We start from the raw sequence: 16,070 nt of genomic DNA, 5'->3' as shown, positions 1-16,070 counted from the left end.
TTATTCCACATTGGTGAAAGCGGAGCTGCTGAAGCTTCTGGAGGCCGAGTTCATCTATCCAGTGGCAAATAGTGAATGGGTTTCACCCATCGTGGTTGTACCCAAGAAGAATGGCAAATTGCGAATATGTGTGGATTTTCGAAAACTTAATTCCAAGACCAAGAAGGATCACTTTCCAATCCCTTTCACAGACCAACTGTTGGACACAGTGGCAGGACATGAACTTTATTCTCTTCTGGATGGATTCAGCGGATACAACCAAGTGCAGATCGCAGAAGAAGACCAGTCCAAAACAACCTTCACCACAGAATGGGGGACCTACGCTTACCGAGTGATGCCATTTGGGCTCTGCAATGCCCCTGCTACTTTCCAACGTGTCATGATGGCCGCATTTCAAAATCATCTGCATGACTTTATTGAGGTATATTTGGATGACTTCTGTGTCTACAGTTTGATCAGTGCACACTGGGACCACCTGGAACAATGCTTTGACCGATGCCGGGAGTATGGGATTTCCCTCAACCCCGACAAATGCATCTTTGGGGTCTCTTCTGGAGTTCTGTTGGGCCACATTGTCTCTGCACAAGGGATATCAACAGACCCTGCAAAGATCGAAAATATTGCAGCTCTGACAGCACCCACCAACCTCAAACAGTTGAGGGGATTCCTAGGCCATGTGGGTTACTACAGAAGGTTCATAGCCCATTTTGCGACAAAGGAAACCTCCTTGCATAAGCTCCTGAGGAAAGATGCAGAGTTTACTTGGACGGAAGAATGTGACAAAGCCTTCCACACTCTGAAACAGTGTCTGATAGAGGCACCCATTCTGCAACCTCCTGATTGGACGAAAGAGTTCCACGTACACACTGATGCATCAATTGAAGGCTTAGGTGCTGTCCTTTGCCAAAAGGGCTCCTCGAAGTTGGATCAACCGATCTATTATGCAAGCCGAAAAGTCACTGATAGGGAACGGAACTATACAGTGACAGAGCTGGAGTGCTTGGCAATGGTGTTTGCCCTGGAGAAGTTTCGCCATTACCTCCTATCTACCCACTTTAAATTTTATGTGGATCATGAGGCCCTTTCCTTCTTGATGAACAAAGCAGATGTGAAAGGACGAATGATGAGTTGGCTCCTTTTATTCCAGGAGTTTGATTTTGAGGTGATTACTAAGCCTGGTCATTCCCATGTTCTGGCTGATCATCTGTCGCGTATCCCACAAACTGCAGACGAGGAGCAAGATGATCCAGACCTCCCTGATGCTTCCCTATTCTTGGTGGAAACTGTAACTCCGTGGTATGCAGACATTGCCAATCTGCTGGCAACCCAACAGTACCCTCCTGGTATTTCTAGTCGGGAAAGGCAGAAGCTCATGCTAGAATCAGCCCCATACACCCTGCTAGGCGGTGCATTGTACAAGAAGGGCAAAGATGAAGTGCTCCGAAGATGTGTTGCCGGGGATGAGATTGGGATTGTTCTGAAGGCTTGCCACGACGAGCCATGTGGAGGTCACTTTGCAGGAGAAGCTACAGCCAGGAAGGCTCTGCTAGCAGGATATTGGTGGCCTACCATTCATAAGGATGCCTATGATTACTGTAAAAGATGTGATGCTTGTCAAAGAATGGGGAAACCCACGAAGACAAGTGCCATGCCATTGCAACCTATCCTTCCCTTAAAGCCGTTTGAGAAGTGGGGCATCGACTTCGTAGGTCCAATTGATCCTCCTACCAGAAGGAAACAGAACCGATACATCCTCGTATGTACGGATTATGTCACAAAGTGGTGTGAAGCTAAAGCCCTAAAGCGGGACGATGGTAACAGCGTGGCCCTGTTCATGTACGAGAATATCATCACCCGTTTTGGCAGTCCCTTAGAGCTGGTAAGTGATAGAGGCACGCATTTCCTCAACAAAGTCATGGAAGAATTGACAGAGTTGTATAAGATCCGCCATCGCAAGTCCACTCCCTATTACCCCAGAGCCAACGGCCAAGTCGAAGTCACCAATCGCATCCTTTGCTCGATTCTGACAAGAACAATTGCTGCACATCGTCGTGATTGGGACGATCGACTTACAGAGGCCCTCTGGGCGTATAGAACCTCCCATAAAGCAGCAACGGGACAGACACCTTTCCAGCTGGTGTATGGTACAGAAGCAGTTTTTCCTGTTGAATTGGAACTACCCTCTTTGAGAGTGGCGATCAAAGAGCGTTTGGGGGATGATGATTCACTGCAACGCCGTCTCCTGCACTTGGAATGTTTGGACGAAATTCGTAGGATGGCTCTACAGTGCATGGAAGCCACGCAAGCTCGACGTAAGGCTTACCATGACAGTTTCATCAAGCACAAAGAGTTCAAAGAAGGTGATTTGGTCCTAGCCTATGATTCACGCTTTGGCAAGTTTCCTGGCAAGCTCCAACAGCGGTGGATGGGCCCCTATAAGGTACTTGCAGTCAACCCTAATGGCTCTATCCAAGTGTAGACCGTTGATGCCTCTGATGATCCCTTTCTGATCAATGGATATCGCCTGAAGAAGTACTTCCCTCCTTGGGGATCTTGACAATTACGGACACTTGATCCTTTCCCTCGTTGGCACGGCACTGTACTTCTTATGATGCTACTTCTGATAGCCGTTCTTTAGCCACTTCTGATGAGGTGGACGCAACCCTCTGTCCCCTCCAAACCCCCTTTCAGCCTTGATCTCTTATCCTCTATTTTCCACCAGCGACAGTGGCGAGGTGGGTTCTGACAAATGGTAGTTCTGCCATTCCCTTGCTCAATATTGAAAAAAAAAAAGACAAGAGAGAAAAAAAAAAACAAAATATATCGGTTATGGGAGAAAAGGACTTAGGTCCCTGTCATGCCGACCTCTTCTTCGAGAAAAGGTGGAAACACCCTCGGGAATAGGGAAAAATCAGAAAAAGAAAAAGAAAAACAGAAGAAAGAAAAAAAAAAACAAAACAAATCTGTTATGAGAGAAAAGGAAGCAATTCCCTGTCATAGCAGGCCTCGTTCCGAGAAAAGGTGATAAACACCCTTGGGCGAGAAGCTGGCTGTGGAAAAGGTGGTAACACCCAACAGTCTAGAAAGTGGATTCATTAATTGATATCCCTAGGATCCAATTCCGACGCTGCCTCCCTTGGTACGCCTCTTCAACAACTGATGACGCGATCTTCATCAACGACCCCTTGAGTGATGTGAGCTTTCATCCTAACCGGATGGGGAAGTGAGTATGGTTGCCCTTTGTATCTATCAACAGAGAGTGAGACAGAGGGTGGAGCGAGAGACCAGTTTTTTCCCTTCAAATCAAATGAGAGGAGAGAAGTGTTAATGAAGTGTTGCACGCACGGGATGGGCCTCTCAAAGCACAAAGCACGATTTGTTCTGTGCACTGCACTGTAAGGCTCCCTGGCCTTCATTCTCGCACCGTATGCCGGCACAGGGCGGGATGCACAGTTGCACCATCAAATGCGCACAAGGCATACAATCTTTGCACAAGCGACTGTGAGGATTACATCAATGGGTTTCAGGAAAAGGCTGCCCTCCTGTATCTATCCACCGAGCGTGAGACAGAGGGTGGGTTGAGTGTGACAGGAGTTTCTTCAATCAATTACCGAGAGGTGAGATTGAGGGACGTTACGACACTTGGAGTCAGGTATGTTCCCGTTTCCCTATGCACCCACGGGATGGGTTTTTGCCGTCATCACAAGACACATCATCGTATTCTGTGCACGGCACTGTAAGGCTCCCTTGCCTTTCTTCTTGCACCTATGCCAGCCGGGTTGGACGCACTAATGCACCATCAACTGTGCACCCTGGCATACTCCTTCTGCACCATTCCCCCTTGTTGATTCCTCAACCGGGTATGAGTTATGGGTTTTAATCATTCTTCCTCAAGTGATATTAGTCATGGGGCGAGTGACTGTTCTTTCATTCCAATTGATTCCAATTGAGTGACTGTGAGTTGAGTGCAATATCCCTCATCGACAACGAATTTCCTGCGATTCCTTCCATCAGCTACCTCCCTGGGTGCTGCCGCGTTGTCCCTTCCATGAAGGATGTGTGCCGAGAAGATGCCTTGGTCCCTCCAGCGCCGACAACCACACTGGACGTGCCATCGACATTCAACCTTGATTCTGGACGAAACGGGCCAAGTTTTTCTAACCCTACAACTTTGGTTTCTTTGTGCCGGTCATGTTTTAAGTGTGGGGACGTTAGTGGATGGTCTGTGGCGTGGTCCTAGGTCCCTAATGTTCGGTTAACCCTATCCGTTAAGGTCTTAAGTGTGGGGATGCGTCCCTGCGCGTCTACCGTGCATATCCTTTGCATATGTCTTATCTTGCTCATGCATGTATACCATGACTTGCTTTTGTGCCGGTCATGTTTTAAGTGTGGGGACGTTAGTGGATGGTCTGTGGCGTGGTCCTAGGTCCCTAATGTTCGGTTAACCCTATCCGTTAAGGTCTTAAGTGTGGGGATGCGTCCCTGCGCGTCTACCGTGCATATCCTTTGCATATGTCTTATCTTGCTCATGCATGTATACCATGACTTGCTTTTACCCTCTTGGGGACCCTTCCCACCCATCCATTCATTTTTCACCCACCCTTGGGGCTATTCCCTTGCAGTTTTCCTTCATTCCCTGATTTTGCGGTCCTGCCATGTGAATGCATCTTACGTTCACCAAAATCCAAATCCAACCTTATAGCCCTGTTCCCCCCATTGAACTGACCATTTTTCCTTTTTACCTACCCCTGTTCTGGTGCACGGTTTTCGAGTTATTAATTTTTGAAACATTTTGCGCAATTTCGCCGGTTTTCTATGTGAACGCGCTTTTCTTGCTTCGAAACCGTGATCTGACGTAATAGCCCTGACAACTGCTTTTCCCCTAACATTTTTCCTTTTTATTCCGCATCATTCTGCTACATGGTTTGTCCGTTATTAATTTTTCGGGTTTTTAAGACTTTTTCGTGTGTATTTTTGATATCTTTCCATGTGAACCTGCCCTGTTTGCATCGGAATTCCAATTTGATTTGACAACCGTGTCCCCTGTGCCTTCCCCTCCCTTTTTCCTTTTTCCTCCACCCTTTTTCGACGTTCGGATTTTTACTTATTAATTTTTAACTGAGTTTTCGGGAGTATTTTTGGAGTTTTTCACATGTGAACCCCTCCTATTTCCGCCGGAACTACGTTTTAACGTGATAACCCTGTGCCATTCCTTCTTGCGGACATTTTTCCTTCTTACTGCATATCATTCCGGTGAATAGTTCGTCCGATATTAATTTCCGATCCCATTTTCGGGTTTGTTTTTTGGATTTTTTCCATGTGAATGCATCTTATCTCAGTCAGGATTATGTTTTGACATGATAGGATTGTCGGGCACATCTTTTTGCACAGTTTTCCTTTTTTCTGCACCTCATTCCGATGCACGGATCTTTCGATATTAATTTTTAAATTGCGTTTTTGGTTCGTTTTTTGTGTTTTTTGCACGTGATCGCCCTTTACCCCTCCCGAAACCCCCGTCCCGTATTTTTCTTGTTTCCCCCCTGTCGTCCTGCCCACTTTTTGTTTTTAAGATATTTCGTTTTGACGTCCGGATTGGGAGTTATTAAATTTTCTTTATTTTTCCGTTTTTTCTCGCGCCCGTTTTGCGCGTGAACGCGCCTTTTTTCAATTTTACGGATCTCCACGCGCCTCGGTCGTGTCTGCGTAACCCGTCCCGTCTTCCTTGCCCCATTCCAATCCCGTCACGGCAAATTTTTTTTACCCCGCCCCGCGCACGTGCGCGGGACGGGGATACGCCCCCTTTTAGACCCTGCCCACCACCCCCTGCCCACCCCAACCTGCCCGCCCACCTTTTATTTTATTAAAAAAAAAAAAACAAAAACAAAAACGGACACCCCCTCCCGCCAACCGTCCCTTCTCTCTCTCTCTTCTTTCTCTTTCTCTCTCTCTCTCTCTCTCTGTGCGTACCCTCCCTCTCCTCTCCTTCCTCTCCCTCCTCCCTCTTCTCCCTCCATCTCCACCTCCTCTCCTTCCCTTCTTCTCCTCTCTCATCCTCCCCTCCTTCTCTCCTCCCTCACGACGCCCTCTCCATCTCCCTTCTCCTCCTTCCTCCTCTCCTCCCCCTCTACCACCTCTCAGCAGCGCCCTCCTCTCCTTGCGTTCTCCACTCCTCCTCCTCTCCCTCTCCTCCTTCCCTTCCCCCACTCCTTCTCTTTCTCCCACTCCTTCTCCTCCCCTCACTCCTCCTCCTCCCCCCCAGTCTGCCGTCTTCACCCTCCTTCTTCTCGCCCGCCGTCGCCTTCCAGCACCCCCTGTCGCCGCCAGTACCCCCGCCGTCGCCGCCAGTACCCCCGTCGCCGCCGTCCTTCCACCCCCCTCCTTCACAGCGCCGCCGCGACCTCCCCTTCTACCAACACCTTCACCTCCTCCTTCCCTCCCCGGCCGCCTGGCCCGCGTTCGCCGCCGCTGCCGCCCCGCTGGACCCGGGTCGCCCGCGCCTCGCCGGATCACCGCTGCCGCCGCGTGGACCACCGCGTTCGCCTCCGCCGACGACACGCCATCTCCACCTCTCTTCTCCTCCCCCACCACCACCTACACCTCCTCCTCCTCCTCCTTTCCACTAACTTAAGGTTAGTTTTACTAACCTTCTTTAACTTAATTAACTTAGATTACTAACACTAATCCTAATTAGCCTGCACTAACCCTGATTTAGTTAGTTTAACCCTACCCCAATTAACTAACCTAACCCTAGGTTAGTTTAACCCTACCTAGGTTAGTTTAACCCTCCCTAGGTCACACTAACCTTCACTTAGTTAGTTAACCCATCCCCTAGTTAGTCTAACCCCCCCTTAGGTTAGTCCCCACAGACCTAACTTAGCCTACCCCAGACTAACCTAATCAACCCAGACTAACCTAATTGCCTTAGTCCACCCTAGACTAACCCAGACTACCCTAAGCAACTTCGACTTACCAGACTAGACTTAGGTAGACTAACCTGACTTATCCTACTAACCTGACTTAATTGACTTATGTTTAATTGACTAATGTGACTAATGTGATTAATGTGACTTAATTAATCACTACATTAATTTTTTCCATAAAAAATTTCAGAAAAATTTCTAAAAATTCCTTGTGCCTTTTGCCAATTTTTGGAACTTTGTCTGCTAGGAATTGCCTTTCCTATAATTTCTGAACATTCCATATTTCCTAAAATTACCCCTAAATTGCCCAAAAATATAGAAAAATCATTTTAAAATTTGTAAAAAATTCTAAAAACCTTCTAAAAAATTTCCCTCACCTCCCTTGCTCATTTTCCATTTATTCCACCATAAAAAAATCACAACTAAAAATAAAATAAAATAAATAAAAAATAACAACCCACACAAACCAAATCAACACATCTGCTAAGGTGTTCTCATTGTTGTTTCACCAGTGTTCTTTGCTTTTCCTTTACGGGAATTCTTCCGTGCTCATTCCTGCATTACATACACACCCCTTCCAGGTATTTATTTTATGTTATTTATTTATTTCTTTTCCCCCTTAATCACAAATTAATTGTTAAAATAAACCCTTTAATTCACCCACCGTTTCCACGCGCATTCGCGCTAAACACACATACTTTTTAATTAACATCAACCAGCCGTTCACTTAGCACGCGCTACGTGCGCTACAGAGGCACTTTAAATTTTTAAATTAAAATAAACCAGCCGTCACTTGAGCACGCGCTGGCAAAAAAACGCTCCACATCACCTTAATTTATAATCAATGAATTGCATTTAGAGACCCAGTCGGGAATCGAAGTCCGGGAATCGTATAACTGCACCGTTTAACCTAATAATTGGTAAATAAATTTATAATAAGGAACCGCCGTTTTCTTATTAAGGTTTATCACCTAATAAAAATTCACCCATTTTTAATAATTGATTAAAATCAACCCTTCATTAAATTAATTCCCCCCTCACTGCACTTAATCCCCTTTTTCATGAAGCGTTTCGTGGGATGGGTATACGCAGTTCTTAGTGTTATTTTCCATGGTCCAGTCTTGGTCTATCACAGATGTCGTATTGATTTGTGTCGGATATGGTATGGTTTTGGTTTCCTGTCTTAGTTACGGTTACGGGTACGGTATGTAGTTTTTTTCTTTTATTGCCTGATACGGGGTTCAGGGTGTTTGTTTGATGCATCGCATGAAGCTTTCGGTCGCATTTGTCTCGAGGTCATGTCAAATTTTTTCTAGGATGTGGTTTGCTTGGGGTTAGTAGGTCGGGTCATGTTTGATTGGTGATTCTCTTATCCTTGTTTTTTTTGTCTGTTGGTTTGCAGGCATTCTCCTTGATTGTCTGTGTTTGTGGTGTGTGTGTAACCATCTGAATGGCGCCTTCTCATGCTCCTCCCCCTATCCAGTACGTCCCACTAGTTAGTAGGGATTACTCGTCCCTACTTACTTTTGAGCCCCTCACGAAGGCAGGACTTGCTGCTTTTGTGGCCACTCCTTTTCCATTACTTCCAGAGGATCCGTCCTTATGTGATGAGTTCCTGGCCTCTTACAGCAAGAAGACAGGAGTAGTCCAAGGCATGTCTATGACATTGACGTCTCGAGGCTTAGGGAAGGCTCTGTCCTTACCCTTCAAAGGAGAACCTTTTGTGACCACTCGTCAGCTCTTCTCTAATGAAGAGATTCTCAAGCTGTTGCAGAAGCAGACAAGGGAAGTCCTTGATGTTAAGAAGGTGATAAACTCTTCAGGAGTTTCGTTTTCTATGATTACTGATCCCGTCTGGAAGACGATGTGCCAGTTCCTTCAGGACAGGTTCATGCCTGCCAAAACGCCATCCCACTATTTGTCCAAAGAGCTTTTCACAGCTTCCCGGATGGTGCTAAAAGGAGTTGCCATTGATTGGAGCACATACCTCCTTACTAAGATGGATCAGCATTTTGTTAAAGTCACGAGGGGTAATGTTACCAATGTTACCTATGGATCATATTTGTCTGCCTTCTTGACCTATTCAGGTTTACAGAAGACTGTACCTCCACCTCCTCCATCAGATCCAGTACCTCCTCCTCCACCTTCAGAAGAGTCAGCACCTATTGACATTGAGGATGATGATTCTCCGCCTCCCCTGGTCATACAACGTAAACGCTTGAAGAGGGTAGCGGACAAAGCCCCTGCTATACTTCCCTCAGTGCCTATCCCTGCTACTTCTGGCAGTGAACTCCCTGGGTATCTCACTTGCAATAACCTGTTCCGAGCACATAGAGAAGGATCCTTGGAGATCTCAGTTCCTTCCCTGAACAGTCTCGTTTCAGGAGATGCCATTCCTTTCCTCTGCAAGGATATTCAAAGTTCCATTGAGTTGTCAGTGACAGCCTGTGTTCAACAGCTGTACGCATCTTTCTATGAGGAGCTCATGCAGTCCAAAGACCAGTTGCATAAGGCAACATCTGAGTTAGCTTCTGCTAAGGATACCCTAGTAGATCTATTTAAGCAAATGGAATAGCAAACCCAACTGCTTGCCACTCAAAGTGATGAGATTTCTTCATTGAAGACCCAGTTATTCGAGGCTCAGTCACAGGTTACTAGCCTTTCAGCAGAGAAGGAGAGGATGTCGAGAGAAGCGAAAGAATTCCAAGTTCTTTTAGATGACAAGCTTTCAGCTTTACAGATGGCTAATGACACAGTGGCCAACCAAGCCTCCCAAATCCAGCAGTTGCAAGATCAGCTTGCAAAGTCCCGCTCTGTTCCTCCAAGCCCTCCTGTTCCATTAATTCCCTCTCTTTCACCGTAGGACTTGGCTGCCCTACAGAGACAGGCTACTTTGTGCCCTCTATTCCAAGACAAAGTGGAAAGATTGCAGTCCAGAATGGACTTGTTATGGTCTACCTTTGAACAATTTCAGGACTTTGTCTTACCAGACCATTCTTTCTTTGTCCACTACCACTTACAGAAGATGGTCTTCTATATGAAGCTTTCCACGATGGATTTACCTTTTCCAGAGGATGGCTGCAGTGGGGCTTGGTCTGCTGAGTTGTTGACAGAGGTAGTCAGAATGCTCTTTGAAGATTCTGTCACGCCAGACACCATGCTGATGTCATACATGTATCTCCGAGGAGATTTGTTAATTCCAGATGAGGTAGATATGGCATGGTATGTGGGGGATGTGGTCTTACAGGCTGTTCTATATGTCAATCATTTGGAGTTGCGCATGTTAGATATGATCAATGCCCCACCCTCATTAGGTGCTACCAATGATCCATGGTGCTCAAAGTTGTAAGGCCCCCATTATGAGGAGAAGCCAAATGTGAGCCCGGACATTGGTTGAGTCCTGACTTGTATATCAGATGAGGTCTATGTGACCGGATGGCAAAAAGGTGACTGTTGTGGGTCTAATCTTTGGGTTAGACGGAGTGGTTAAGCTGGTAGCAACTCGAGGCACATTGCATTGAGTTGCGTGGTAAGGGAGTTAAAAGGGGCCCCTATTGTGGGGTCCGGGGGCCGCGGAAGCGGCCCCTGGCTGGGGGGTCCCAGGGGGGCCAGCGGCCCCCCTGGCGGGGGTCCGGGGGCAGCGCCCCCGGCCCGATGGTAAAGGGAATATTCCCTGGAATATTCCCTGGCCGACTAGTGGAGGCTCATATGGTAGGTCGGTCAATAGGCCGACCTAACGACCTTCGCGGGCTATAAAAGCTAAACCCCTTCGCAGCCATCTTACACTAATCTTTCACCCAGTCAGAGTTGTTGTTCCAGCTAGCCTTAAACTCTTCACCTATCTTCTGTCTAGATCGCCATCTAAGCTTCACTCAGTGGAAGCGCACGGGTGGACAGAGCCATCTTTGTATCAGTTGTTTGAAGTTAAAGAATTTACTGATTCTCCTCTTATCTGTTGTGTACTCTCTATCTCTTTCTCAGATTCTGTTCGCTGCGCCGTGTAATATTTTACATGGTATCAGAGCCCAGGGGGCTCTAGAGATCGGAGAGCGTGCAAGAGGCAAAGGCTTCAACAGCAAAGAGAAACGATGTCGACTCCGGGAAGCAGTTCTGGCGCATCAGGAAGCGGTGCAGGAGGTGGTGCTGCTGTACCGGCTATTCAAACACTGAGGATTCGTCCACCAACCTTCAGCGAAGGCAAGTTAGATGGTACAAACTACACCTTGTGGAAGTTCAAAATTACTACTATCCTTGATTCTTATGAGCTTCTGGAGACTGTGCTGGGGACTGACGCAGAACCACAGCCTACCCCCGACCCATCAAATCCTAGTGTGATGATTCCTCCGAATGCAGATCTTCTACGAGCTTGGAAACGAAGGAATGCAGATGCATTGTGTGCCTTAGTTACAAGCTGTTCTGACAGTGTTTTGACTCTGATTCAGCATACAACCAAAGCGTCAGAGGCTTGGAATGTACTAAGGAGTCAGTATGAAACACGAAACCAAACAAGGATTCAAAACTTGGAGAATCAACTAGCAGCGGAGAAGTTTGCTGAAGGAGAGACGGTTGAAGCATTCATCACTCGGATTAAGAATCTGCGCGACCAGATGGCTGGCGCTGGGATACAAAAGACTAGCGAAGAGCTAGCTCGGAGGTGTCTTCGGATTTGTCCACAAAAGTTTGATGGACTAGTAACTGCCCTTAATACTCAGGTGAGACCTCAAGCTTTGACTTTTGAGGAGTTTTGTGCATTATTAATGGAGGAGGAGTTGAGGCTGAAAGCCCGAGAAGGAAGCAACAATGGAGATGCTGCATTCTCTGCCAATGCAAAAGGCAAAGGTGTTTCCTCCACCAAAAATGATGGTGACAAAAAGAAAAAGGGCGGCAAGAAGAAGTTTCAAGGAGAGTGCTTCTACTGTAAGAAGAAAGGACATGCAATTGCAGATTGTCGTGTCAAGAAGGCAGATGAAAAGAATGGTACCCTTAAAACTAAAGGGAAAGAGACAGCCAATACGGCTGAAGCAGAGTTGGAATTATTCATGGCGACCATTGAGGAAGTGTGCTCCTCGGCGCAAGAAGAATCTACCACTGACTCTTGGGTGTTGGATAGTGGGGCCTCCCGTCACATGACCAACAAGAAAGGTCTATACAGTTCTATGCAGCCTCTACAAGAATCCATCACTGTGACGGTTGGAAATGATGCTAAATGCCCTGCTGCGGGCACAGGTACTATTTCTTTTGTTGCTGCAAATGGTGAAGTAAAAAAGCTTTCAAATGTGTTGTATGTTCCCGAAATCAGGAGAAATCTCTTATCAGTTGCTGCCATAACTGATCTTGGTCATGAAGTGAGGTTCAAGAAGACAGGTGCAGAAATTATTGATAGTGCTGGCACAATTGTTGGCAAAGGAGAAAGAAGGAACAACCTGTATGAGCTAAGTGCTCTTACAGCCACCGCTGGAGTGGGCACAAGTAAGCTTTGGCATGAAAGGTTTGGACACATCGGATTTGCAGTATTGAAGGAGATGCAAAAGCAAGGTATGGTTGCTCACCTACCTACAATAACTGAATTGAAGGAACCATGTGAAGCTTGTATGATGGGCAAGCAACAGAGAAAGGCATTTCCACAAGAAAGCAAGAATAGAGCACATGCTCCTCTAGAGTTGGTGCATGCTGACTTGTGTGGTAAGATGCCTACACAGGCCTTGGGGGGATCTTCTTATTTTATGTTGATTGTCGACGACTACAGTAGGAAGATGTGGGTGTACTTCCTTCGTGATAAGGCTCAAGCTTTTGGTAAGTTTAAAGAGTGGCTAATACTTGTTGAGAATGAAACAGGGAAAAGTGTGAAGAAATTTAGAACAGATGGTGGTGGTGAGTTCAACTCAAAGGAGTTTGAAGGCTTTTGCAAGAGCAAAGGGATCAAGCGTCAATTGACGACGCCTCACACACCTCAGCAGAATGGTGTTGTGGAACGCAGGAATCGTACCATTGTGGAGATGGCAAGATGCATGCTAAAGGGCAAGGGATTGCCTAATCATTTTTGGGCTGAAGCTGTTAATACTGCAGTCTACATTCTAAATCGGAGCTACACAAAGGCTCTCAAGGGAAAAACACCTCATGAGGCTTACACTGGTAAGAAACCATCTGTTTCACATTTCAGAATTTTTGGATGTGAATGTTATGCACATGTTCCAGATGAGAAGAGAAACAAGTTACAACCAAAAAGCAGAAAATGTATCTTCTTGGGTTATAGTGATGAGCAGAAGGCTTACAAGTTATATGACCAAGAGGCAAAGAAGATCATCGCGAGCCGTGATGTGGTGTTCAAGGAGGAGCCGCATACAGTGGAGGAGGAGAAGGCAAGGTCTTCCACTTTATCATCAAGCGAAGAAGTAGTCCACTATGAACCTGTCCCGAGAGCTATCCCTATCCTTAAGGAGGAGGAAGCATCATCTTCAGATGATGAGGAAAAAGTTCACCAACCTGACATCACCCCACCGGAAAAGCCATTGCCGCGCTGGGTGAAGCAGCTCTATGACCACAATAATCCTATGCCTGCATCTGTTGAGGAGAAGGCAGACGGACCAAGGAGGTCTCAGAGAATAGAGGAGCAAAGGAGGGCTTCTGCTCACATAGTCAACATGGCCTTGATGGTTGAGATTATGAGAGAAGTAAAGGAGCCAACTGACTTAGAAGAAGCACTTGCAGATCCATCATGGAAGGCTGCTATGCAGGCGGAGTATGACAGCATAATGAAGAATGACACTTGGGAGCTAGTGGATCGGCCAGCAAAGCGGAAGATTATTGGCACCAAGTGGATCTGGAAGGTAAAGTACAAGGCTGATGGTACCTTAGAAAAGTACAAAGCTAGACTGGTTGCCCAAGGATTTTCACAAGTTGAAGGGTTTGATTTTCAAGAGTCATTTGCCCCAACTGCCAGAATGACCACTATTCGCACGGTACTTGCAGTGGCTGCCCACAAGAAGTGGCCAGTGTACCAAATGGATGTTAAGTCAGCGTTCTTAAATGGTGACCTCAAGGAGGAGGTGTACGTGGCTCAGCCACCAGGGTTTGAGGCCCCCCATTCTGAGAACAAAGTGTGTAAACTGAAGAAGGCATTGTATGGGCTGAAACAAGCCCCCAGAGCATGGTACCAGCGGATAGATAGGTTCTTTTTAAACCTAAACTTCAAAAGATGTGCCTCAGATGCTAACTTGTATGTTTACAGGGATGGTAAAAAGTCTGTAGTGATTGTCCTATATGTGGACGACCTTCTTATTACAGGTGACTATGAAGATATGATCAACCAAACTCGAAAGGCTTTGAGTTTTGAGTTTGAAATGACAGACTTGGGCTTGCTGCACTATTGTTTGGGGATTGAAGTCTGGCAAGAGCCAGGAAAGATCTTCATCTCTCAGAAGAAGTATGCATGGGAGATCTTGAAGGCATTTGGCATGACCGAGTGCAAGGAGATAGCTACACCTATGGAGGTGAATGTAAAGTTATCCGTTGAGGATACATCAGCACTAGCAGACATTGGGAGGTATAGGAGGTTGGTCGGCAGTCTAATCTACTTGTGTAACACCAGACCAGATATCAGTTTTGCTGTTGGTGTTTTGAGCAGGTTCTCAAACAAACCTCATGAGAGTCATTGGAAGGCTGGGATGCGGGTGCTTAGATACTTGAAGAAAACTCTTGACTATGGTATCACATACAGTTTCGGAACTTATCTTGTGGGGAACTGTGACTCAGATTGGGCAGGAGACATTGATTCCAGGAAGTCAGTTTCTGGTTATTGTTTCTCTTTGGGTTCAGGAATTTTCTCTTGGATTAGTAAGAAGCAACCAACAGTGGCATTGTCTTCTACCGAAGCAGAGTACAAGGCAGCTTGTTTTGCTGCATGTGAGGCCGTATGGTTGAGAAGGATTCTATGGCATATGGGAGTGCAGGATGAAGAACCAACTGTGCTGAGATGTGACAATCAGAGTTGCATCGCCATTGCCAAAAATCCAGTGTTTCATGCACGCACCAAACATATAGAGATCCAGTATCACTATGTGCGTGATTTGATGGAGGATGGGATAGTGGAATTGGTCTACTGTCCAACAGAGGAGAATGGAGCAGATATCTTCACCAAAGCACTTACGAAGGATCTGCTTCAAGTTCATCTTCAGAGACTCGGCATTGGGCCGAGGAGATAGTTCACCTATGGGTGGACATTGAGGGGGGGTGTTAGATATGATCAATGCCCCACCCTCATTAGGTGCTACCAATGATCCATGGTGCTCAAAGTTGTAAGGCCCCCATTATGAGGAGAAGCCAAATGTGAGCCCGGACATTGGTTGAGTCCTGACTTGTATATCAGATGAGGTCTATGTGACCGGATGGCAAAAAGGTGACTGTTGTGGGTCTAATCTTTGGGTTAGACGGAGTGGTTAAGCTGGTAGCAACTCGAGGCACATTGCATTGAGTTGCGTGGTAAGGGAGTTAAAAGGGGCCCCTATTGTGGGGTCCGGGGGCCGCGGAAGCGGCCCCTGGCTGGGGGGTCCCAGGGGGGCCAGCGGCCCCCCTGGCGGGGGTCCGGGGGCAGCGCCCCCGGCCCGATGGTAAAGGGAATATTCCCTGGAATATTCCCTGGCCGACTAGTGGAGGCTCATATGGTAGGTCGGTCAATAGGCCGACCTAACGACCTTCGCGGGCTATAAAAGCTAAACCCCTTCGCAGCCATCTTACACTAATCTTTCACCCAGTCAGAGTTGTTGTTCCAGCTAGCCTTAAACTCTTCACCTATCTTCTGTCTAGATCGCCATCTAAGCTTCACTCAGTGGAAGCGCACGGGTGGACAGAGCCATCTTTGTATCAGTTGTTTGAAGTTAAAGAATTTACTGATTCTCCTCTTATCTGTTGTGTACTCTCTATCTCTTTCTCAGATTCTGTTCGCTGCGCCGTGTAATATTTTACAGCGCATAACTGATATGTTCCAGAGTTATTCCTCCAAAGTGGCTGATTGTCAGGATAATTCGTGGCATCCCATGATTGATTCGGTGGTCCTCAATCAAAGACAAAACACAGCTCCTACCTTTGTACAGAGTACTAACCAACTGAGGATGGATCTCTTAACCTATCTTTCCAAACATAATCCGTTTGATG

The sequence above is a fragment of the Lygodium microphyllum genome, chromosome 1, assembly GCF_053477565.2.
Source record: "Lygodium microphyllum isolate KBCC chromosome 1, Lygodium_microphyllum_v1.1.10, whole genome shotgun sequence".
In the NCBI taxonomy this organism is placed as follows: domain Eukaryota; kingdom Viridiplantae; phylum Streptophyta; class Polypodiopsida; order Schizaeales; family Lygodiaceae; genus Lygodium; species Lygodium microphyllum.
Note: the sequence above shows the minus strand (reverse complement) of the source record.